A 24,096-nucleotide genomic window follows, 5' to 3' on the forward strand; every position below is an offset into this window, starting at 1 on the left:
AATACATTGATGCCATAAAATATTGGATAATATTTGATTAAGACAAAATAGGGAAAAACATGGGCCAGAGCAGAGAGGTTTAAATTTGGAGGCAAAAGTTTCAAAGCAGTTGTGAGGAATAAGATTTTTACACCAAGTCCTAGCATGACTGAATTTTCATTCAGCATGAAAATGGCCCAGCTTGCCCCCCACCGACCGCGATGCCCCATCTACACTAGTCCCACCTGCCTGCATTGGCCCATATCCCTCTAAACCTTTCCCATCCATGTCGCTGTCCAAATGTTGTTTAATGTACCTGTCCCAATGTCTGAGAGTAGTTATGACCTGGAATGCGTTGCCTGCATCGGAGACGGAAACAATTAATCTGAAACTTCAAAAGGGAACTGGGTCGGCACTTGGGAGGAAATAATTTGGAGGGCAGAAGCAAAGTCAAATTAAGTCAAGTGTAATCTATTGTCATTCGCATGAGTGCAGTGAATACAGTTACAATAAATATTTTACTTGTAGCAGCATCCCAGACTCAGACAACCGACAAAGACACGTTATACATAAATCCTGCAAAAGCAAAGAAGTGGAAGCAATAGCCTGAATTTAGCAGGCTGTAGAACCTTGTGGGATGAATGAAGCAAGGAGTTACATAGGGAGTGGTGTCTCCACTAAGGTAGAAAGGGTTGGAGATGGGAAGATGACTCGTGATGAGATTGTGTTGGAGGTGATGGAGATGTCAGAGGATGATGTGTTGGATACGGTGGCTGATGGGGTGAAAAGTGTGGACCTGGGGAACTCCATTCTTGTCTGGTGGCAGGGGGTGAGAGCAGGACTATGGGACAGAGAGGAGATGCAAGTGAGGGATCCATCTGTGACATCAGGGGGGACACCATGTTCACTGAAAAATGAAGACATCTCGGATGTCCTAGAATGACAAGCCTCATCTTGGGAGCAAATGCGGCAGAGATGGAGAAATTGAGAGTGGGAGATGGCGACTTTGCAACAGGCAGGATTCTGGTCGGTAGGGTTGTAGGGGATGTCAGTTGATAGTCTGTCCCGTGATGGAGACAGAGATCAAGAAAAGGGAGAGAAGTGTCAGAAATAGCCTAAGTGAACTTGAGGGCAGGCTGGAAGTTAGTGGAATTCTCTGCCTCAGAGACCGGTTCTCTGGATGCTTTCAAGAGAGAGCTCGATAGAGCTCTTAAAAATAGCGGAGTCAGGGGATATGGGGAGAAGGCAGGAACGTGATACTGATTTGGGGATGATCAGCCATGATCACATTGAATGGCGGTGCTGGCTCGAAGACCCAAATGGCCTATCCTGCACCTATTGTCTATTAATTAAATCTATGAGTTCTGCACAGGTGCAGGAGGCAGCCGTGATGTAGTGGAGAAAGAATTGGGCCATGGTTTGATGTAACGGACCAAAAGGCAGGCATAGCTGTGGCCCATGCTAGTGCCCATGGCTACATCTTTTAACGTGGAGGAAGTGAGAAGAGTCAAAGGAAAAGTTGTTGAGGGTGAGGACAAGTTCTTGTCAGGTGGAGGAGAATGTTAGTGGAGGAGGGGGATGGAGATGCAAAAGGACTGAACATCCATGGTAAAGATGAGGCAATGGGGATCTGGATGCAAAGTAATTGAAGTGTTGAAGTGAGTGTGAAATGTCCTGGATGAATGTCGGAAGGGACTGGACAAGGGGGGATAGGATGGAATCAAGGGGTTTAGAGATGAGATCTGTGGGGTAGAAGCAGGCAGAATCAAAGGGTCTGCCAGGGCAGTCCTGTTTATGAATCTTTGGAAGGGATAGAAGCTGACAGTGTGGGGCCGAGGAACAATAATGTTGGATTATATTGGCTGCTTTCCCGAGACAGCGAGGAGAGTAGATGGAGGGGGGTGGTTGTGGGCCTTAAAAATATCCAGACTTGGCCTCCATAGCCCTCTGTGGCAATGTGTTCCACAGATTAACCATTCCCTGACTAAAGAAGTTCCTCCTAACCTTTCGAAAGGAGCACTCGTTAATTCTGAGGCTATGACCTCTGGTCCTAGACACTCGCACCAGTGGAAACATCCTTTCCACATCCACTCTATCTATGCCTTTCATTATTTTGTAAGTTTCAATGAGGTCCCCCACTAAACCTCATAAACTCCAGCGAGTAAAGGCCCAGTGCTGCCAGTGCTGCCAAGTGTTCATCATATGCTAACTCACCCATTCCTGTAATCATTCGTGTAAATTGATTCTTCAATTAAGCCACTTGGGTCAGTTTTCAATGTTAGGGACACTGTATAAGTCTGTGATTGCCCATTGGAAAAACAATGTGCCTTCATGTGAAAGATAAAAGAGCTGTGTTGATACATTAGTCTAACATGGTTCTCAGAATTGCGACACTTCAAGCACAATGAATTTCTTTGAAGTGTGGCCACAGTTGTCATGTATGCAAATACAGCAAACATTTTGTGCAAAATAAGAGCTTGGACCATGATGGCAGATGAGATTTATGAAGCTTTGAGAAGCAACTGTAAAATTCAGTACACATACGCACTTCACAGTTAAGAGGAAATCTGATTTATTTTCTGCAGTTAGCTTTTTTAGTGTTTGTACAGAATAAAATACAATTTAGGCAAAAACACAAAGTGGTGGAGGAACTCAGAGGGCCAGGCAGCATTAAGCTCCTTTAGAGGAGTTGAATGCTTTTAACTGCGAGGATAACAATTAAGAGCTGAAACTTTATGCTCAAAAATTGAAATAATGTTTTCCAAAACATAATGTTTTTTTAGCATCAGTTGCCCAGGAAACAAAGTATTTAATATTCACTAAGAAAGACATTTTAAAATTGTTCATGATTTTGCCACAGAATAAAAATAATAAAATACTGTAGCACCGCTGATCACAATGAGACTTAATTCACAGTTGCATTTTTCGATGCAACTCTGAATCACAAACATGTCAATGAACCAGCCATTTCTCGCTCATTGACAGTATTATGCCAATTACTACAGCACAGGTTGGATTAGTTTATGTTTGTCATCAAACACACCTTTTGAGATAAATATCAGATAAATCTCGATACAAATTTTTAGCTTTAAGGTAAAAAAGAGGCTGTCATTTCATTCTGACTCGGTTAATAAAAAATTATGAATTAAGAATAAGAAATTAACTTTTTACCATACGATGTGCAATAAGAACTAGCGATAATCTCAACCACTGCAATACAACGATGTAGATTGGCGTACTAAATTAGCTGCAAATTTCTGAACAATAAATCTTGTTTTGAAAAAAGAGTTCCTTCATATTATAATTAGATTTTTTTTTTAAATAATTTCATATATGGGATAGAAAAACGTAATCTCAAAAACTGTGTCTCTCGAACTGCTTTTTCATTGAGTTTGCATAGAAACCTGTGAGAATCAAAAATGAATGGGGCATTGAGATCTAATGCAAGATTGAGGAACAGTAAGTCATCTTCTATCTGGGCATGTTGCAGGCTTCTGGACTCAATGTTGAATCAGTCATTGAGCTAGAGTCATAGAGCACAACTCGTCCATGCCAAGTAAGCTGCCTAATCAAGCAACACTCTCTCGCCTTTGCTTGTCCCATATCCCCCCAAGCCTTTCCTATCCATGTACCTGTGCCAGTATCTGTCTTTCCACTGACTGGTTAGCATGCAATAAAAGCTTTTCACTGTACCTCAGTACACGTGACAATAAACTAAACTGAACTGAACGTCTTCCTAATTACGTGTAGGAAGGAACTGCAGATGCGGTTTACATCGAAGATAGACACAATATGTTGGAGTAACTTAGCGGGCCAGGCAGCATCTATGGAGAGAAGGAATGTGTGACGTTTCAGGTCTCAACAGCATTCTGTGTTGATCTTCCCATCCAGGGAACCATTTGCAGATATTTTTCTGGACCCACTCTCATTATCTTAACATCAGATTTCATTATTTCCCCTGGAGTTGAATCTTTTGAAAATAAGAATGGTTATAGTGCTCAACCAACAATGATTCTAAAATGGACCACAATAATATGAGATTAACTGTACCCAGTCATTTCAAATCATAATTTTGCCCTGGATGTACAAGCACTTCCAATGGATGGACTGCTTGTTCTTTAGTATAAACCACAACAGTGTCAGGAGGTGAAGCTTTCATACTGATGTTGAATGGAGTAAAGTGACAAGGTAATGTGAACTGAAGGCACACTCATAGTTTAGTTACCTATAGGCAAAATCAGTAACTTTAGGAGGTAAGGGAAATGACTGAGAGATGGAAAGAAAGGATGACAATCCAGGATCAAAAGCATGAAAGGATAACCGGAACAAGGGGGAGAAAAGAGATAGAGGAATGGATAGAGACAAAATATAAGAAATGTGAGATTCAAAAATCACAAATGCTCTTGAGACAAATTCAGACAAAGAAGTGTTTTTATTAATTTCATATTCTGCAGAATAGGTGCCTTTCCTCTGATGTCCCCTAGAGGCACACAGAAGATGGTCACTACCTCATGTCTCCCCATCGAGTTTCGTCCAATCATAACATAAAGCCCACATTCCCACGAGAATGTCCAGGAATGTCTCGGACCATCTCCTGACGTCAAAGACTCCCAAGGCTTCGGCTGAAGTTTCTATCTGTTTGCTACTTTCTTTATCTAGAATTTCTCTCTGTTCTGTATATTGTTACTTTATTCTACCAGCAGTCTGGCTTCTGCTGATAAGCTCATTTCTTTCTAAGTTATATTTTTCAGAGTTCTAGTATAAATCAACCATCCCTATTAACCCTTTTCTCACAGAAAGAAAAGAAGCAACGTCATTAAAACCAAGGAAAATAAAAATAATGAGTTGGAGAAATAGGTAAAGAGAGGTAGATGATATAGAGGAAAATAAATCAAGTCAGATAGGAGGGGAATGACAGGCACCTGGGATGATGCGGGGAATTGTGAATGCCGGAAGGTTGACAGAATATGGTTTGTGCACGCATCAAGAAATGAGAGCTGCAAATTGTCAACATTCCATGTTCAATAATCCATTTTAAAGTTGGTGCTTCAATTTCCTCATGAGATTGGAATCTCACTCAAGCAAAGCCAAGAAATTTAGTAATAGATTAATGACAAATGGATTCAGTGAACCAAAGGGTTCCATCCTGTTGACAAAGCACATTACAGCATAGGCTTGCAATGTGCAGGGAGCTTCGACTTTGCTCAGATTCAATCTGGGGGTAAAGATGCTCAGCAGAATGGAGCTAAGTACACAGGCTCTACAAGGTGCAAGAGAATAGCCATGAGTTTTCTAATTCATCTAAATTCAGACTTTATGAATGCTTTCCTCCGAATCACTTTACTGAGAAGCTATGAGAACTTTCATGACTATGGCAGGCACTTGTACACATCAAATTATTTTTATTTTGCAGGTGAAAATATAGTTCAGCACAGAAAGAAAAAAGTGTGTAAAATATGGCAAAGGAAATGTACTTAAATTCATGGAATATTTTATGTAGAAATGGAACTGAGCTCCCCCTCTGTGTGTTCCATGACAGTTCCAAGCTTACAGCAGTTATGGAAGCATACTGGCTTTGTAATCAGAGGCATTCAACATAACAGCATGGAACTCATGCTACACTTTTACAAAGTTCTTACCTGTAGCAATTCTGGCTATCATATTTTAGCAAACATGCCAAGTCCCTAGAGAGAATCTAGGTTAGATTTACTAGAATTGGAGACCATTAAAAACTACTGAATAGGATAACTCAGTAGTCCTCTTCGAAAGGCAGTGGATAACCTAAGATTTGCTTAAGATGTTCAAAACATTGAATTTTTTTTGGTAAGTAATTAAAGAGAAATAGTTTTCAGCAGCAGAAAATTCTTCAGGAACAGAATAAGACTTGCGATAATCGATAAAAGGTTGAGAGATAGCGTGGTGTGTAGTGATGATTTACAATGGTTTGCCTTCAACGATGCTGAAAGTAGATTCAATGACAACTTGACAGCTGGATAATGACAATTTCATGGGACCTTCAGAAATGATTGGGAAATGGAATAAATTGGATTGGTCTTTGAAAGAAACATGATGCGCCAAGCGGCCCTTTTCTTTGTTATATTATACTTTGTTAATTCTAATTTCTTCATTGATGAAATATGCAGTGAATTCAGTTCACGCTTGGGAGAATGACTCATCCTACAAATGAGTATTATCGACTCCAGCACTTTCAGTATGCAGCAGGAAAGGAATATCACATCATTGAGATTTTAATTACAAAAACAGAAAACTCTGGAAATATTCAGCAGATATATACATTTTATAATTATACATGGGATTTAAATGTTGCTCACATTGCCAGTGTTTATCATTCATATCTAACTGCCCCTGTAATGAGGGGGGTTCAATGGTGCTTCATTGCTACACGTGCCTAGGTACATGTAACAATGTACCTAGGTACAGTGAAATTGACCCATTCTGTAAAATGTTGCTTTACATAAGCACAAGCATACCCAAGTACAAGAGTTTATGAATAGTAGATTAGTGGTTAACAGTTAGTCACATTGGTGGGTCAGGAGTTACATATAATCCAGACCTATTAACGGCAGCAGATTTCCTTCTGAAAGGATTTTGATCAACCAGAAGAATCTGAATGACAATCCAGTAGTTTCACGGTCACCATTGCTTTTAGCTCCTAATTCATTTAATTATATGAACTTAAGTCCCCCAGCTGTCATGGTGGAATTCAAATAATGCCATTTCTTGATCCATGGCCCAGGCCTGTTAACTCTTTTACCATCCTCCAATGCTGCCTGACATGCTGAATGCTTCCAGCAATCTCTGTTTTTATTTCAGTTTTCCAGCTTCTGCAGTTGTTTGCTTTACCTTCAGTTGCATTTTGGCCTTTGCCATACGATGACAGATTTTTTTAAAATGCACGTTCATCTATAATTCAAGAAATAAAACTGCAGAACCCGAATGAAAGACACAAAGTGGTGGGGTAACTCAACAGGTCAGGCAGCATACCTGGAGAACATGAATAGGCTGATGTTTCGGGTGGGGACTCTTCCTCAGACTGATGAAATTATCAGACTGATCTTCTCTCACACGGAACATAAATGTTTTCCAGAGAAGCTGTCTGACCCTCTGGATTACTCCAACACTTTGTGTCTTTTTACGTACACCAGCATCTGCAGTTCTTTGTATCTCCAATTGTTTAAATTAGTTTTGTACTTAGGCTCAAACAAATAATGCTTACCTATGTTTAGGTTGTTGATGAACCAGTTGAAGAGGTTAGGCCTGGGGCATTGCCTTCTTGAGCAGCAATTCTCTAAGGATAAATGCAGCAATACCCGTTCTGAGCTGTCATGGAGGTGGAACTGGGCTGTTGATTAATTTCAATGCCAGAGCACCATTCTCCTGAAAGGAATATCCAGATTTAAATCACAGTTCACATGGAGGAACAATGCAACCTACAGTATCTGCCTGCTGAAGAAAGAGTAATGAAAGGTCAACCTCACACTGTACAGAGCACTGTGGTTGTGAAGGAATAATCTGCATTGGATAGTCCTAGGTTAAGTGAAGAAATATCTCCACTGTACTAAATTTACTCGATGTTGAGGTCAATATTCCAGTTTACTGTTTGAAATAGAAACCATTAATTTTATTTGTACCAATGGGATGGCATAAAGTTGTAATAACAATAAATGCATTCATTAAAATGTGAACTGAGTGAACCAAATGAATTAGCTTCAGCATTTCACTAAAATTGACGATTTAGTTTGATTAATATAGGATTATTCTTTGGAAAAAACGCCGCAACCTACTTGAGAGCACGAGTACGTGGAGACCACTCACGAGCACGAGGAAGAGTTACGAAGACCTCCTACGACCTCATGGCGACCATGCTGCGAGTATGAATCAAGGCCAAACTCGGCAGAGGTCGCCAATTAGGTCGTGAAAGTGGGATGGGGCTTTAGGATGAGCTGGTGGCTGTACATATTCTCAGGACATTCTTTCGGAGTCATTAAAATGATGAATATCAGACTTTAACAAAGCTGTTCGATTTGCTTGTATAATTTTACCTTGTAGGCTTGATAACTGCCACTGAATTAGCTGACTCTTACCTCACCTCCTTTAATCTCAGGGAAAACTGGTATCAAAATAGCACTTGTCTATATGTATTCGATTGTTGCCAGTTTAGCATCATAATATCTATAATATATTTCCTTTTGGAAATGCAATTTCTGATGTTATTAACTTTTCTACATCTACAAGAGTATTAAAAAAATTATAGCAAAGCTAAGAACTAAAGATAAAGAACAAGGATCAATTTTCAGATCACATTTAACACATTTCTGGATATAGCCTTACAATCTTTTGCTTTATTGCTAAATCCTCATTTTATAAAATCACTCCAGGTATTTAAGGGTGCATAATTGAAAAAATTAATAAATTTCACACTTAAGCTAACAGTGATCAATTCAATTTATGAAATATGAATGAGTCATTCCAGTCATTTCACTTCAATTCTCGTGCTCTATTGGTTATAGATTAAAACAAATTAAATATTTATCAAGAGTGTAACTCGGTATCTTAAACACAGGGAAAATATTTCTTTTCAGAAACTTAGTGAACCTCATTTTCAAAAGCACATTTTTTTCAAATTTTTCATATCACAGCCATCAAAGGGCTGGCTATCTCAATAATTCCAACACGAGACAAGCCCATAAATACAGTAACACTTTTACTCCTTATTATTCATTAACCAGTTCCTATATTCCAAATGTGTAGGATGGAACTGCGGATGCTGGTTTACACCGAAGAGAGTCACAAAATGTTGGAGTAACTCAGTGCGTTAGGTAGCATCCCTGCAGAGAAGGAATGGGTGATGTTTTGGATCGAGACCCTTCTTCAGACATAATTTCTGATTTCATTAACTTCTCTTCATCTATAAGAGAATTTAAAATATAATTATAGCAAAGCTAAGAACTAAAGATAAAGAACGTAACAATTTGCGATCCCAATTAATGCATTTCTATATTATGCTGGATAATAAAAAATGCTGGAGTAACTCAGCAGTTCCGGCAGCATCTCTGGTTGCCCTTTCGGGTTGGGACCGTTCTTTAGACTCACTTAATTCCCTATTCCAAGATTGTTTGCATCCTATTGATGGGAACATATTTACTGACATCAATCATGATTTCTGCACTTAATACTCTGAGATTGCACAATGTTTCATGCTTTGAAGAGGGCCACAAGATGGCGCACTAACTTCATTATAATGCATACTGAAGTCAAACTATCAGATGATTTCTTAATCATGGCACTATTCTCTTATCCCTATTTGTACATTTTTACAGAAGGCACAATCCGCTATTCGCATCTAGGTGGAAACGTGAGGGTTTTAGTTTGCCGAATATACTGGAAGAGTAAAAAAGGGCCAGGAAAATTTGAGGCCGAGAAAGAATACCATATTCATCTGCAGTGTTTGTCAGTGACAAAGGTTTGAAATATTAAGTTACATTAGTTAAATCCCCCTGCAGCTTTGGCTACTGAATATTAAACTTGTGAGCCAATAGAGTATATTTCTACACAGAAAGAGCCAGTTGTCTGTGAACCAATTTTCCCACTACCAAATGAATATTGAGGACTATTTACAAGAGGTTTATGAGATTAATTGCTCTTAAGACAATTATCTTAGCATTTTATTTTAAGTACAGGGTCTCCCTTTTCTCGAAATATAGGTGAGTCAGTGACCCTTGACTGATGCCTTTTCATAGAGAGTGTCTCCAGCATCTGCAGAAAAGAAGTAATTCACTGGTTCTTCAATTATTGGAGGAAGGTGACCGGATCAGAGTGCCACAAATCTGTATGGAAGTTAAATTGCAAATATGCCTCCACACCCCACTGACTGACTCTCTTGAAATTGAGCAAAGGTTAATGATAGAATCTTTATATTTCGTAACCCCCCCCCCCCCCCCCCCCCCCCCCCCCCCCAACTGACCCTGATCTCTCCATGCTAATGTTATTTCGTCTGAACAAATCAAATAGGACCTTTTCCTAATGAAAACCTAGAAATCTAAAATTGTGGAAATTCCCCATTGAGTTTATTTCCTGGTCAACCTTACTCCTCCCATTGAAATTGTTTCAAGTATACTTATCCCTGTTGATTAACGTGCATTCAAACAGCATCTTCATTCAACACAGCAATGTCCCAGATAAAACAATGTAGTTTAGTGATTCTGGTTCAAAGCTAAATATTGGCAAGGATTAGATAGGTTTGTGACATCACCACCACCCTTCCAAGATCATTCTTTCTCTGTGGGAACTATTTTCCAGCATCTTGCTCCTCTCTGCCTCTGCATTCTGAGCCTGTTTGACCTATTGGACTTGGTATTGACGCCACTTTGCACAGGCACTGAGATCAATAAAGCTGATCAACAAAGCTGATGTTGGTTGGATGGTATCAGCATTTAAAGTTGAAATGTATGGAAATAAGTTCTTGAACAAATTGCCTGAAATGCTTGTTGGGACAAAATGAACACTTAGGCAAGGATATTGTCTGATTCACCTCAAAGTCCTCAACTGTGGACATTGGGCTTTGTCTATAGAACTGACGTGTTATCATGCTGCAAACTACATTCTGCACTCTACATCTTCCCCATTGCTCGATCTATTGTACTTGAGTTTGGCTTGATTATATTTATATATAGTATATCGGATCTTGTTTGGATAGCACGCAACACAAAGCTTTTCACCGTACCTCGGTACACGTGACAATAATAAACCTAAACCTAATAGTTATAAGTCGCTCGTGATGAATACTTATAAAACTAACTCCTGGACCACACAACCTCTATCTTCTCTTTCTGCTCTTCGACTGGTGTTGCACCATGTTCACTGTTCCCTCCATTTTGGAATAATGCAGTGGGACCATACAGAAGCTCCATAAAACCTAATTCAAACAGCCATATCGTTGTCCAAAGACATAACAGCTACAGTTGAGATATAAGTTTGCAATATTCTGCAGTACAGCATTTATTAGTGGGGCTACATGCCTTGTTTACAGATCTTCCAACAGCCATTGAATAGGGTGGCACGGTGGCGCAGTGGCAGCGTTGCTGTCTTACAGCTTCGGTGACCCGGAATTGTCTGTACAGAGTTTGTACGTTCTCCACTTGATCTACATGGGTTTTCTTCAAGATCTTCGGTTTCCTCCCACACTCCACAAATACGTACGGGTTTGTAGGTTAATTGGTTTGGCAAAACTGTAAATTGTCCCTAGTATGTGTAGGATAGTATTAATGTGTGGGGATCGCTGGTTGGTGCGGACTCAGTGGGCCGAAGGGCCCGTTTCCACGCTGTTATGAACTATTGATTTCTTTATTTTGCAGGGCTGTGAGGAATTGATTTCCTTTCAAACTAAAATTCTATTTATAAATATTAATTAAGAGATTTTGGGAAAAGCAGGAATATGGTGATTAAAGGTGGAATAGGTTTCAGGGACTAAATGGCCTACTCCTGGTCTAATTTCTTGCATTCTCATTTCAGATCTACAACATCCACAGTATTTTTATGAAACTTTGACATTTGTAAACACATTACAGTCTGTGAGTATGTTTTCTGCTCTGATCAAATTTCAACATGTATTGAATTTGGCTGGAAAGCAATTTGGGGCCCCGATAGGGACATATAGGGAGCAATATGCATAACCATCTGCTTTTAATATGAAAAATCTTGCTTCTACTGACTCTGGACAACCAATGACATAAAATTAACGATAGCTATTTTGAATTGGGATGAAAAGGGCCACCATGTGAATTTGCAGAATTTATTGCCAGACAGCTGTGGAGGCTAGGTCATTGGATATTTTTAAGGCAGAAATTGACAAATTCTTGATCAGAAAGGGTGTCAAAGGTTATAGGGAAATGGCAGGAGAATGGGGTTGAGAGGAATAGATCAGCTGTGATTGAATTGCAGAGTAGTCTTGATGGCCTAATTCTGCTCCTAGAACTTATGAACCTAGTCAAATAATTCCCAAGTAACGATATAGTAAAAGGCTGGAAATAGTAGTTTTTGGGACTGACAACAATTAATTGCTCATTGGGGAATTTTTCATTTGGTTTACCAGAGCAAATCGGTTTTAAACAATAGGACAGTCCGAGGTGTGTTGGTCCTTGGGTAAGACTGATCTTGGAGACTTACTTACAAATCAAACCCAATTTTATCATAACTCACAGTTTTCGATGACACAATGAAAGGCCTGGATAGAGTGGATGTGGAGAGGATGTTTTCAATAGTGGGAGAGTCTCGAACCAGAGGCCATAACCTCTGAATTAAAGGATGTTCCTTTAGAAAGATGAGGAATTTATTTAGTCAGAGGGTGGTGAATCTGTGGATTTCATTGCCATGGACGGCTGTGGAGGTGAAGCCAATGGATAGTTTCAAGCCAGAGATTGATTGGTCTGAAGAAGGATCTCGACCCAAAAGGTCAAACATTCCTTCTCTCCAGAGATGCCGCCCGTCTCGCTGAGTTACTCCAGCTATTTGTGTCTCTCTTTGGTTTAAACCAGCATCTGCAGTTCCTTCTTATACATTGATAGCTTCTTCTTTAGTGTGGGTGTCAGGGGTTATGGGGAGAATGCAAGAGAATGGGGTTGAGAGGGAGAGATAGATCAGCCATATATGCAAAAGAAATATACAAAAACTGTTTATGGAAAGACAGGGTGGGCATAATTTGAGAGGGGAACATAATAAAAAAAAACTCAATGTCAGAACAACTCTTAAAAGTATGTGCATAGCAATATGTGGTGTGAATTTGTGGAATGGTCTGGAACAGGAGATAAAACTTAGCACAAGCATAATTCAATTTAAAAAATGTTCAAAAACACTCGTTTAAAAGGATATTGGGATGAGGATAGGTGATTGTGATATTTGTTATACTGATTGTATTGGGAAGGGTGATTATAGAGTGATGGGTTGTAAATATGACTAAGATACTGTATAGTATATGCGGGTTTTTTCTTTTTGTTTTCTTTTTTTTTGTATGGCTTTGTAAATATTTGATTAGTGTTCAAATGTAAATAATTTGGTGTACATATAGTGGCTGGTGTACATATGGTGTACATATAGCTGCTAAATTTGTATAAGATAATTACAAGCAGTTGAATAAGGGGAGGGAATTAATAAGCTTTGGCTTCTTCCTGCTCCTTTTCAGACACTTATGATTTAATTTATTTATAGATATTGTTAATGGAACTTTATAAATATTTTTGTTTTGTTTTTTTGTATGCTGTTTCACACTTGCTTTTTGTTCTTTAATTCTGTTCGAAATAAATAATAAAATAAATAAATAAATAAGCCATGATGATAGAATGGCGGAGTAGACTCATAGAAACATAGAAATTAGGTGCAGGAGTAGGCCATTCGGCCCTTCGAGCCTGCACCGCCATTCAATATGATCATGGCTGATCATCTAACTCAGTATCCCGTACCTGCCTTCTCTCCATACCCTCTAATCCCCTTAGCCACAAGGGCCACATCTAACTCCCTCTTAAATATAGCCAATGAACTGGCCTCAACTACCCTCTGCGGCAGAGAGTTCCAGAGATTCACCACTCTCTGTGTGAAAAAAGTTCTTCTCATCTCGCTTTTAAAGGATTTCCCCCTTATCCTTAAGCTGTGACCCCTTGTCCTGGACTTCCCCAACATCGGGAACAATCTTCCTGTATCTAGCCTGTCCAACCCCTTAAGAATTTTGTGAGTTTCTATAAGATCCCCCCTCTCAATCTTCTAAATTCTAGAGAGTATAAACCAAGTCTATCCAGTTTTTTCTTCATAAGACAGTCCTGACATCCCAGGAATCAGTCTGGTGAACTCGATGGGCTGAATGGCCTTATTTCTGCTCCTATAACTTATGAACAATTTCTACAAATGGGCCAGAAGCTGCATGCTGTGATCCTTCAGCGCCATAAATAAGGAAAAACGCAGCTGTCATTGAAAGTTGAGCTTACTCTTCATGTTGTCCTTCGTGTCCGTTCCACGACGGGCGCCTCCCGTTCTCGGCGGCGCAGGCGCACTGAAGAGATCGACGCGAGGAGAGGCGGTTGGGACGGTTGGGGCGGCCGGCAGCCGGCAGCTGCGCATGAGCAGTGAGGAGCACGGGGCGGCCGGCAGCCGGCAGCAGCGCATGAGCAGTGAGGAGCACGGGGCGGCGGCCGGCAGCGGCGCGTGCGCAGTGCGCAGTCCCGGCCCGGGATTCTCCTCAGTGCGTGGGCGGGACGTGCGGCGCAGGCGCAGTGAGCGGTTGCGCCGTCCGGCCGGCCGTCCGTCCGTCCCCCCCGCGCATGCGCAGAGGCCAGCGGTCAGGCAGCGGCCGAGCGGAGAGGACGAGCGCGCCCTCGGGAGCGGGAATGGGGCCGGGCAGCGGCCTCTGGTACCGGCACCGAGCAGCGCCGCCTCCCCCCCACAGCCGCACTACCCCTCCGCGCTGCAGATAACAGCGGAACGGCGCCGGTCGGGCCGCTACCGAGAGTTGAGGTGAGAGAAGGCAGGAGCGGGGAGGCAACGGGCCGCCCGGGGGCAGGGTGGGTGGGCGAGGGCTGCGTGGGTGGACCCGCGCGTCAAACCCCCACCACACACACACACACACACACACACACACCCCCACACACACACACACACACACCCCCACACACACACACACACACACACTCACACACACACTCTCACACACACACACCACACACTCTCTCACACACGCTCACACACCCCACCTGCACACACACGCACACTCACACACACACTCACTCGCACTCACACACACACACCACACACACACACACCACACACTCTCACACACTCACACACACCCCCACTCACACACACACACACACACACACACACACCACACCCAGCACACACACTCACACACACACCCCGCCTGCACACACACACCCACCCCCCGCACACACACTCGCACACATCACACACACACCCCACCCCCCACATACACACACTCACTCACGCTCTCACCCCCCACCCTGCACACACACACTACATACACACACCCCACCCTGCACACACCACACACCTCACACAAACACAACCTCACCCACCAGCACACACACACAACACACACACATACACATCCCACCCACACGTGCACACACACTTCCTACCCTATCCACAGACACACATACCCCACCCGTAAACACCCCACCCTCATACATGGGTATACACATCCACACCCCACACACATGCACCCACCCCACTTACCCCATCAACACATCCCCACCCACAAATGCACACACCACATCCCCCCCACGCGACAGACCCCTGCGACACCCCAGCCCTGTCACCAGCATCCTCTCTGCACATCAAACCATCAACACAACATCCTTCCTGCACACTCAACAACCTCTTACACCTATCACAGAACACCCACCCTCTACGCAACAACACTGCACCTTCCCTGTACATCAACACATCCGCACCCATCCTTCTTATGGAGTCTACTCTCTGGCATCATCCATCAGACATTAATACTTTATACATGCCCCCTTGCAGTCTGCTGGCATCATCCTCCTCAACATCCCCTCTGACAGTTGGTTGGTTTCCATGATGCAACTGTTGGGTCCATTTGCTCCCACTCCATTCCCTCACTTTCCCCATATCTACCGTTCATCTGGCGTGTGTGTACAGTGGCATAAGGGCAGGAATATTCATGAGTTTTCTTGGGGTCGTATATTGACTTGTGAAATCTGCCATTTGTATGTTGTATATCTTTGTGTAAGGGAGTAATTACGTTGTGATTGAGAACCTGACTGAAATGTATTTGTTTAACAAAACATAAGCTTGTTTGTGGAATTGTGTAGTTGTACACTAATCTGACTTGGAAACAGGACTTTCTTTTTACAAGAATGTCTGTGAGTTGCCTCCATGGGTGCCTGACTTTTATTTATGTGTAACTTTCTGCATGGGAATGGTGTACATTTTGACATTGCAGGAACTGTCTCCATCTATATCAGTGTATAGCTCAATGAAAGTTTGTCTGCAGATTAGAACAATGTAATGGTCATTCTGACAGAGTGCTTTCAATTTATGAGCATAAAACAAATTTATAGTTATATAAATGTATGTTTGGCTTTGCTTATTTCCATGTCTGAGGATGAGACCGCTTTTACCTATTGGTACAGCAATACACCTTGTTTGAGAGATCCCGAGTGAGAATAAAATGCACCATGCTTACAATTTACCTGAAAGTGATATGTGCTTGCTTTGAAATTTTGAATAAGCATTTGAGATTACAGAAGTGCATATTTTCTAATGAGAATGATATATTTAATCTGTTAGTACCACTGTCAATGTTTATGGGTGATTCTGTGCTTAGGCCTCCGTGAAGCCATGCACTTGGCTACACTTGACTGAACCTGCCAGGCTACTTTGCACTGGCTATGTAATTGTATGTAACTGTGCCAGGATCTGTCCGTTTCCTTATGTTTGAGAAGGCTTGTGCGTGAGTTCAGGAGCTGTGCAATATCCACCATTTGTATAAAAAGATGATCTAACTCTTTGTAAATCTATGTGAACATATCCAGTTGATTTTTATATGTCTGGCTCTGCATAACCATCTATGAGCACAGCGATATTGCGGCTTTGTTTGGATGTTAATGTGAGAATGATTATTTGGATGAAAGAAAGATTCTTTGCATGTACGTTGTGTATCTTTCTGTTTGAATGCTTTTATGTACAAAGGCGAGGCTGCAGCTGCAAGCGAGAATGAAAGGATGATATTTCATTTATGGCTACCTGTGAGACATTGAAGAAAGCAAGGTCTTTTCCTGTCAATATGTAGATGCAAATAAATCTAAAGCATTAATTAATGCACTTGTACATTACAAGTAATTGATATTTTGTTGTTCAGATCTCATTGTTTTAAAAAAAAAGCACACAATTTTACATCCTACGATAATTTACAAGGCGTCAATTTAAATGATGGATTGAGTGAACAGCCTATTCCTTGGCATTGGGTTTAAAGGATGATTTAGTTGGGTTGTATCAAGTCATAAAATCGAGTAGGTAGATGGTTCTTGAGCTGGAACTGGAATTATTTACAACAACTAGAATGACATTTAGTTACTGTCAATTCTGTTAACCTGTTAGTAACAGATCTGGTGAAAATCTGGAAGAATGTAATGGAAGATTCTGAATGTGGAATCAAAGTGGTTAAAAGTGTGGATCTTTTGGAGTTGAGAGGGAATTGAAGAAATGTGAAGACAAATATATATTTTCCTGTTGGTGGACACTTATTTTTTAGATTCTCTTCCCTCAGTTTATGAATTAATATAAAAAAACAGGGGCTGTAAACCACTTTCACAAACTGTGGCATTTAAGAAATATAGCTTAAGAGTATATCTAACTAATGAGTAACATTTCCCAAAAGCAGCAGTGTAAATCAGAACTTTATATATTTCAAATATATACTTTATACTATATACAATTGGTACTCATCTTTCTCGACACTCACTATGCCAATGGTTCAGTGCATTCCCCTACGGTGCACCAGAGCCTCGCATGTTTTCTTTGTAAATATTGCACCATTGAAACATTTGAGAAGCTGTTACACAGGGCTCAGTCCCTCAATGTCCAGGACTGGCAAGAGGCTTTTCATTCATCCTTTTCAATGGAACCTTTATAACTCCACCAAGTTTTGCTGTGTTCTTCAGTACATATTCCTGCACTTTAGAGTGGTCCAGTTCACACTATTTGCACGTGGACATTCCCTTTTACCCAAAGACTGACAGTTTTGTTAGACCAACGGTGTCTTATGTCAAGTAAATTATCTAACAGCAGTAGTTGATGTTTGTCTCCGGATATGAGCTCACAGAGTCCCCTGTTACACAATTGCTCAGAGTGAATCTTGATGAGGACCATTCAATCCTTATCCAGAGCTTGGCAAATGCACAGTGCAAACAGATCCATACTATAGCCATTTCAAGGACAGCTTATTAACGGGAGTTACCTCACTTATAGCCAAGTGATGTCTTGGTGCTTGTCTGTGTGTGAGGCATTCTGCCAAATGACGGGCAGTCTGCTTGGGCAACCATCCTTCAGGGTCCTGGTTGTGTTTCTACATTTCATGCTGAGTGCTGCTTGATAGACTGGTGAAGAAGAGATGTTTTTCTGCAGAAACTTTCCTATGAAGGACAAGTAGTGTGGCGAGGTCCAGGCGCTTTATGTAGCAGAGGCCCATCCTTTACAACAGGGACCGGTAGAACCTCCGCACATGGTGATGTTTGGTGTTTTTGTACTTGACTGCACAGTTTGATACAGCAACTATTAAAGGTGGCCATCAGGAGAAGGGCTATGTTGAATATATATTCCCTTTTTCTGTGGAGAACTTGAACATTGAATGGATATGATCCATTCCGAATCTCGAGGTGAAACAGAAGATGACTCGGGTGATTGCGACTGAGCAGGAATGGTGTATGGGCAACATTTCTGCCACATACTGCAATATCAAAAGCAGCTCTTGTATGATGACTAGGTTTTTGCTCGCCATCAAGAAAAAGAACTGCTCCCACATTCCCAGTTTCTGTTTCACCTTGGCTACCTAGTCCAGTCAATTCTTGGCATTTCATGGCTTCCCTGAACCAGATTCGCCATACCTTCAGATTGTCTAACGTAATGTTGGATGGTACAGATAATCAGTCAGACTATTTATTCATATGTTCGACTTCACTCTCACTGAGATTGATCCTGGCCCTTGAGGAGAGTCAGAGTAGTCACAGTTGTTGGTCTGATAGAGCGTTTGTGCAGAAAATGGTAATATTGTTTATGTACAGGGAGGATTTGATGTGAGTGCCCTACTGCCTGACATTCTCACCCCTATTGTACCCATGGGCTTCGACATAGATTCAGCATGAGGCTTGATACAACATGCAAGCAAGACAGAGAAGAGTATACAGCTTACATGACTAATTTGATTGGGACGATTTCTGTTTTCTAGCTGTTAATTTGAATTGCGCAATTGATGTCGGTGGAGAGAAGTTGTATATTATTCCTGCTTCCTTCTCCAAAAGCCCATTTTGGATAGCTCATTCATGTTCAATAATATATCAAAAGCTTTCTCCTGGTGCAACCTGACCATGCATGTGTTCATTCTCTTGTCCAGCACATGGTGCCTCGGAGCAGTGCACTGCTGTCAGAGATTTTACGCTTGGTATGGCAATCCATCTGACTCAATTGATGACAACCTTGGACCGCATCTTGTAATTCACATTCATCAGTGATATGGGCCAACAATTTCTGATGTCCTCCATTTCCCCTTTCTGTTTATAGATGAGGGTGATGTTGTTGTTCCTCGTGGATTCTGATATGATGCCTGCTAAAAGCATAGTGTTGTACACTGCCAGCATGTCAAGGCCCGTCCAGTTCCCCAGAGCCAAATTCTCCCAGGAGATTTACTGCATTAAAGAAAGAAACTGAAACCATTGGAAGTACTCAGCATATCTGGTGGTATCTGTGGAAAGAAAAACAGAGTTAACGTTTCACATTGATGACTCCTTGTCAGAATTGGGAAAGATAGAAAAGAAGCCTGATAAGCTGCGAAAAGGGTGAATGTCTTTGACTGAGTAAAACTGGGATAATCATGGGGTTAGTGGTTATCTGGTGAATGAGTGAATGGGAGCAATTAAAGAGTGCAAACATAGACAAAAGAATGCAGGAGTTATGAAATGCAGAGTAGGAAGATGTGCCCAGTAGATCAGGGCGAGAATGTCTTCACTTCAAAAAGGAAATATAAGATGGAAAACAAAACAACCAAGCTGAGCCAATATTTTAGTTGGATGTCGGAAGTTGTTAGATATCGAGTCCAGCATTTAAGCATTTGCACTGCAATCAAGGTCATAAGCACACATTTAATATGTCAGAGTGCTCAGTATGAGAAATGTGAAAGATTTTGCTGGAGGGGTCATTAATGACTAGGATACGGGAATAGTCAATTCCCTCTGGTTTGCATTGAAATAATGCCATGGATATTTTATTCGTCCACACTGGAGTGCAGACGGGATTTTGGTTTAACTACATGTTTTTTGGCTACGTTTATTTTGCTTAGTACTCCACTGAAGAGAGTGTGTCAAGTTACTTCAGCTTCACATCTGCAGGAAAGTATGACCACCGTCATACGCTGTCTGCCAGGGATGCACCGTTTATTCACATCCTATCTATCACATTGTCACTTATGAAAGGGCTTGTGAATGGGACATTCACCAGTCAGCTTTGGGAAGTCAGGCTGGATTTTCATCTCATCGTTGTTGGATGTTTGTCCTCTGATTTCAAATCATTTGGATCGCAGTGATTCATTTGACTTCTCAGTAACAGGGGAGAATAGAGACTTTTGAAGCAACCACAAAATCCCGGTATATTTTATGATCTTGTAGCTGTATAAATTATTTTGTAATACAACCTGACAAAAACTAACTGCAGGCACTCCTCGACTTATGTAATAGACAAGTTACATAAACTTGCACTGAGTAAACAATTCACAATAGCTAGTTCCGTTTCCTGAATGACCTGTGGTGTTGCAAAAGGAGGATGGTGAGGGCTTCCAGTCTGCTTCATAGATATAAAAGCATTACCTGAGCTCGCTTCTCTTCTAGTTTAGGCCACTGGTGGTGCAACACTGGGATGGATGGTGAATAAGGCGGTGGAGTGCAATCCACGGCTGAGTTGCCGACCTCTTCTGCCCCTGCTTCAAAACTAGCTCACTGACCAGCTGACACGGCTGTTGTAGCTCACGTTGCATCCCTGGCAGACAGCGCATGATTCAGGCCCTCAAGTCCAGCAACATCCTCTTAAATGTTCCCTGCACTCTTTCCAGTTTACCCCATCCTTGCTATAAACGGACCAAAACTAAACACAATACTCCAAATGCGGCCTCGCCAATGACTTGTACAACTACAGCATAACATCCTTACTTCTATGTGTAAGAAAGAACTGCAGATGCTGATTTAAATTGAAGATAGACACAAAATGTCGGAGTAACTCAGCAGGACAGGCAGCATCTGTGGAGAGAAGGAATGGGTGACGTTTCGGGTCGAGACCCTTCTGTGCTCATTACCCTGACTTATGAAGGCAAATGTATTGAAAGCCTTCTTGACCACCCTATATTGTGACGCCACTTTCAGGGAATTGTGCACCTGCGCTCGTAGAACTCTGCTCTACAACACTCCCCAAGGCACTGCCAATCACCGTGCAGGTCCTGCCCTGGTTTAACTTGCTAAAATGCACCACCTTGCATTTAACTCCTTTATCCATTCCTCAGCCTACTTGCCCAGTGGATCACAGTTCTGCTGTAATTTTTGATAATCATCTTTGTCATCTATGATGGTGGAGGCAGATTCAATTGCACTCTAGACTGGTGGTTGGATGGGAAAGGTGTGGAGTGATATGAGCATAAAGCAGTCAAATGGGATGAATGAATGGTGGCACCATAGTTGGAGTTAACATGGTTGGAGAGGACCTTTTCCTGTGCTGTGTGTTTCTGTGATTCAGTGATTCCATTATTTATGTCAAAAATTTAAAGAAGGTTAAAGTTAGCAAGATGCCGTTTTATATACATTTACATGCTATCAAGTACAGCTTCTACATGCTTTTGATATTCTCACAGTAAATATTGATTTTTTTAAATATTACTAAAATACACTGCTGCATCTACGTCATGGTTTGACATTTAGCTGGAATTTTATCCTTTGGCATGATATCAATGCACTTTGCTTAAATGTGGAACAGATGAAATCTATGTTCAGTAAATGTTTTGCAAAGAATGTTAGAATCTAAAATAAGAGGTTGTGGTTTTAATGGGAGAGATGAGTTATAAGTATTTTACAGATGATGATACCTAAATTTGTCATAATCTTTGACTGGTTGAAGTAGATTTTTGGTGGAATCAATTGGATGGCTTCTGGTTTGTAAATATTATAGCAACGCCTCTATTATTTTGACATATGATATCAGCTGAAGTATGACCATACTTCGGTCTGATGGTATTTTTATTTTCTGCCCTTAGGTCTCCCTCAGAAAACATCGTGAGCAACATCTCATGTTTATGGTGTCACATAGATGTGAATTGTTAAAATTATAAGATAAATCCAGTTTCTCAAACAGGCGTGCCTGTTGTTTCAGTGCCTCAGTAAATATATTATTTTGTGTGGATTGGTTTGAAGAAGTGCACAATAATGGTTTAAAGTGAAGTACACTAAATCCTCGTTATAACAGACCGTTATTGTTGATTATCCGCGATAACCGATTAGCATTGTATAAGTAGTAGAAACTGCAGATGCTGGTTATCACATAAAAGGACACAAAGTGCTGGAGTAACTCAGCAGGCCAGGCAGCATCCGTGGAGATGGCCAGGGAGCGGCCACGGAAGATGTGTGGGCGACGGGAGTAGGGGCATTGACAGCCTGGAAGTGTAGGTCAGTGGCCAGGAACACAATGCAGGCCAGGGAGGTGAAGGGTGTTGGCTCCCTGCCCTACAAGTGGCTGGAGCGGCAGTGTGAGCTGGGCTGGGGTCAGCAGCCTGGCTTGGCAGTGAAGGTGGGTAGGTCCATCTGCTATAACCAAAATCCATGTTAATATTGTATTAGTATTTTCTGTACATTAAATCTCTTAAGAGACTAATGTTGATAATACTGTCCCAATAACTAAATCTCAATTAAATTCTACCGTCATTAAGACAAACCAATAAAATGGGAGAGCAAAAGAATAAGCACATAATAAATTAACAGTTAAAGAGGATGGCTCTGATTTCTAGTTGCATTAACAAATGGAATTTTCTCAGTTTTTCCCTGTCCTTTAAAATATGTGAATTGTTCCATTTGTTGCACGAATGGTAAAATTAATCATTCAAAGGTAACATTTTCCATGTTTTTTTTCTTATTGAGAAACATATTCCTTTAATTTAGCAGTGTATGCCAAAATGACGATTTTCTCTCTATCCATTGACTTTTTATGTCAGCTTGCTCACTTGCGGTATCGTTCTGCAGTCAATGGTAGTCGTCTTATACTTTGCCAAATAGCCGTTCTTCATTTGTGAGGTCAGCAGGCAAGCCAGGCACGCAGGGCATCGCAGCCAAGTTGAATCTCGTTCTTGCCAAAATCCACAGATGTACACGTTCCACATGTGCAGAAGGCAGAAGTCAGTAGCAATTGAAAGCTGGGATCATGGTAAATGCAGTATTCATTTGCAAAGGCTTATTATTGACACCAATGCCCCTGAGATCTGTTGTCAGTGTAGACCAGGAATTAAACATTGTGGTCATCATGACTTAATATATTGCAGCATAAGTGGAGTTGGAAAGAAACCCTCCAAATGTTCAATTGGACTGGGACATGCATATTTTAAAATCCATGTCCGTTCTTTCTCGAACTGATTGTTGAATAATCTATCTCATGATTACATAAAATAAATCCTGATCTCCAAAAATAGTACATGATCTGTATCACATCTTTTTCAGGTGTGATTTTACTAGATTGTGACTGAATTTAAAATAAATATCTTATTTGTTGTATTCCACCTGAATGCATAAATTCAAATGCTAAATGTTTCCACATGCACTGATTACATAGTTACTGCAATTAAAGTTGTCTTGGATCTTTTGGAGTGACAGTGATGTGAGCTATAATTGCAGCTCTTTCAAACCATCATATTTACCCTGTTTTAGGATGGGAGGTTGTCTCCTTTGTGGCATTTTCTATCACACTGGGATCTGTAAACTACCTTCCTTTTTAGAACTATTTGGCAGACTATGGCAAAATAACATTTATCTCAAGGTAATGGACTTCAGGGTCTCGACCCGAAACATCACCTATTCCTTCGCTCCACAGATGCTGCCTCACCTGCTGAGTTTCTCCAGCATTTTTGTCTATCTTCATTTAGGTTTGCTTTGTAGCAGGCACACATTTATTGAGATCTGTGCAATTACTCATCTCCATTGGTTTGTATATTTTCTCATCAAACATTTCCTTCCTATTACTATTTGTTCCCTTTATCATTGGTTTTGACATTTTTAGTGCAGTGTTAGTTGGGGAAGAAAGATGCAAAACAATTAGGAAAGCTATAAAAGCAGGATG

The 24,096-nt window shown here is 41.1% G+C and overlaps 1 protein-coding gene across 7 annotated transcripts in view; it reads left to right on the top strand.

The window, feature by feature from the left end:
- The first annotated feature begins 14,287 nt into the window (after window positions 1-14,287).
- dlg5a (discs, large homolog 5a (Drosophila)) overlaps window positions 14,288-24,096 on the top strand; it is a 104,409-nt gene continuing 94,600 nt past the window's right edge. For all 7 annotated transcript variants that reach the window (XM_055661672.1, XM_055661674.1, XM_055661673.1 and 4 more), the window contains exon 1: window positions 14,288-14,499. The gene's annotated coding sequence lies outside the window, so the exon portion shown is untranslated. The remainder of the gene's footprint in view (window positions 14,500-24,096) is intronic.

This window comes from Leucoraja erinacea, chromosome 34 (assembly GCF_028641065.1).
Source record: "Leucoraja erinacea ecotype New England chromosome 34, Leri_hhj_1, whole genome shotgun sequence".
NCBI classification, from domain to species: Eukaryota; Metazoa; Chordata; class Chondrichthyes; order Rajiformes; family Rajidae; genus Leucoraja; species Leucoraja erinaceus.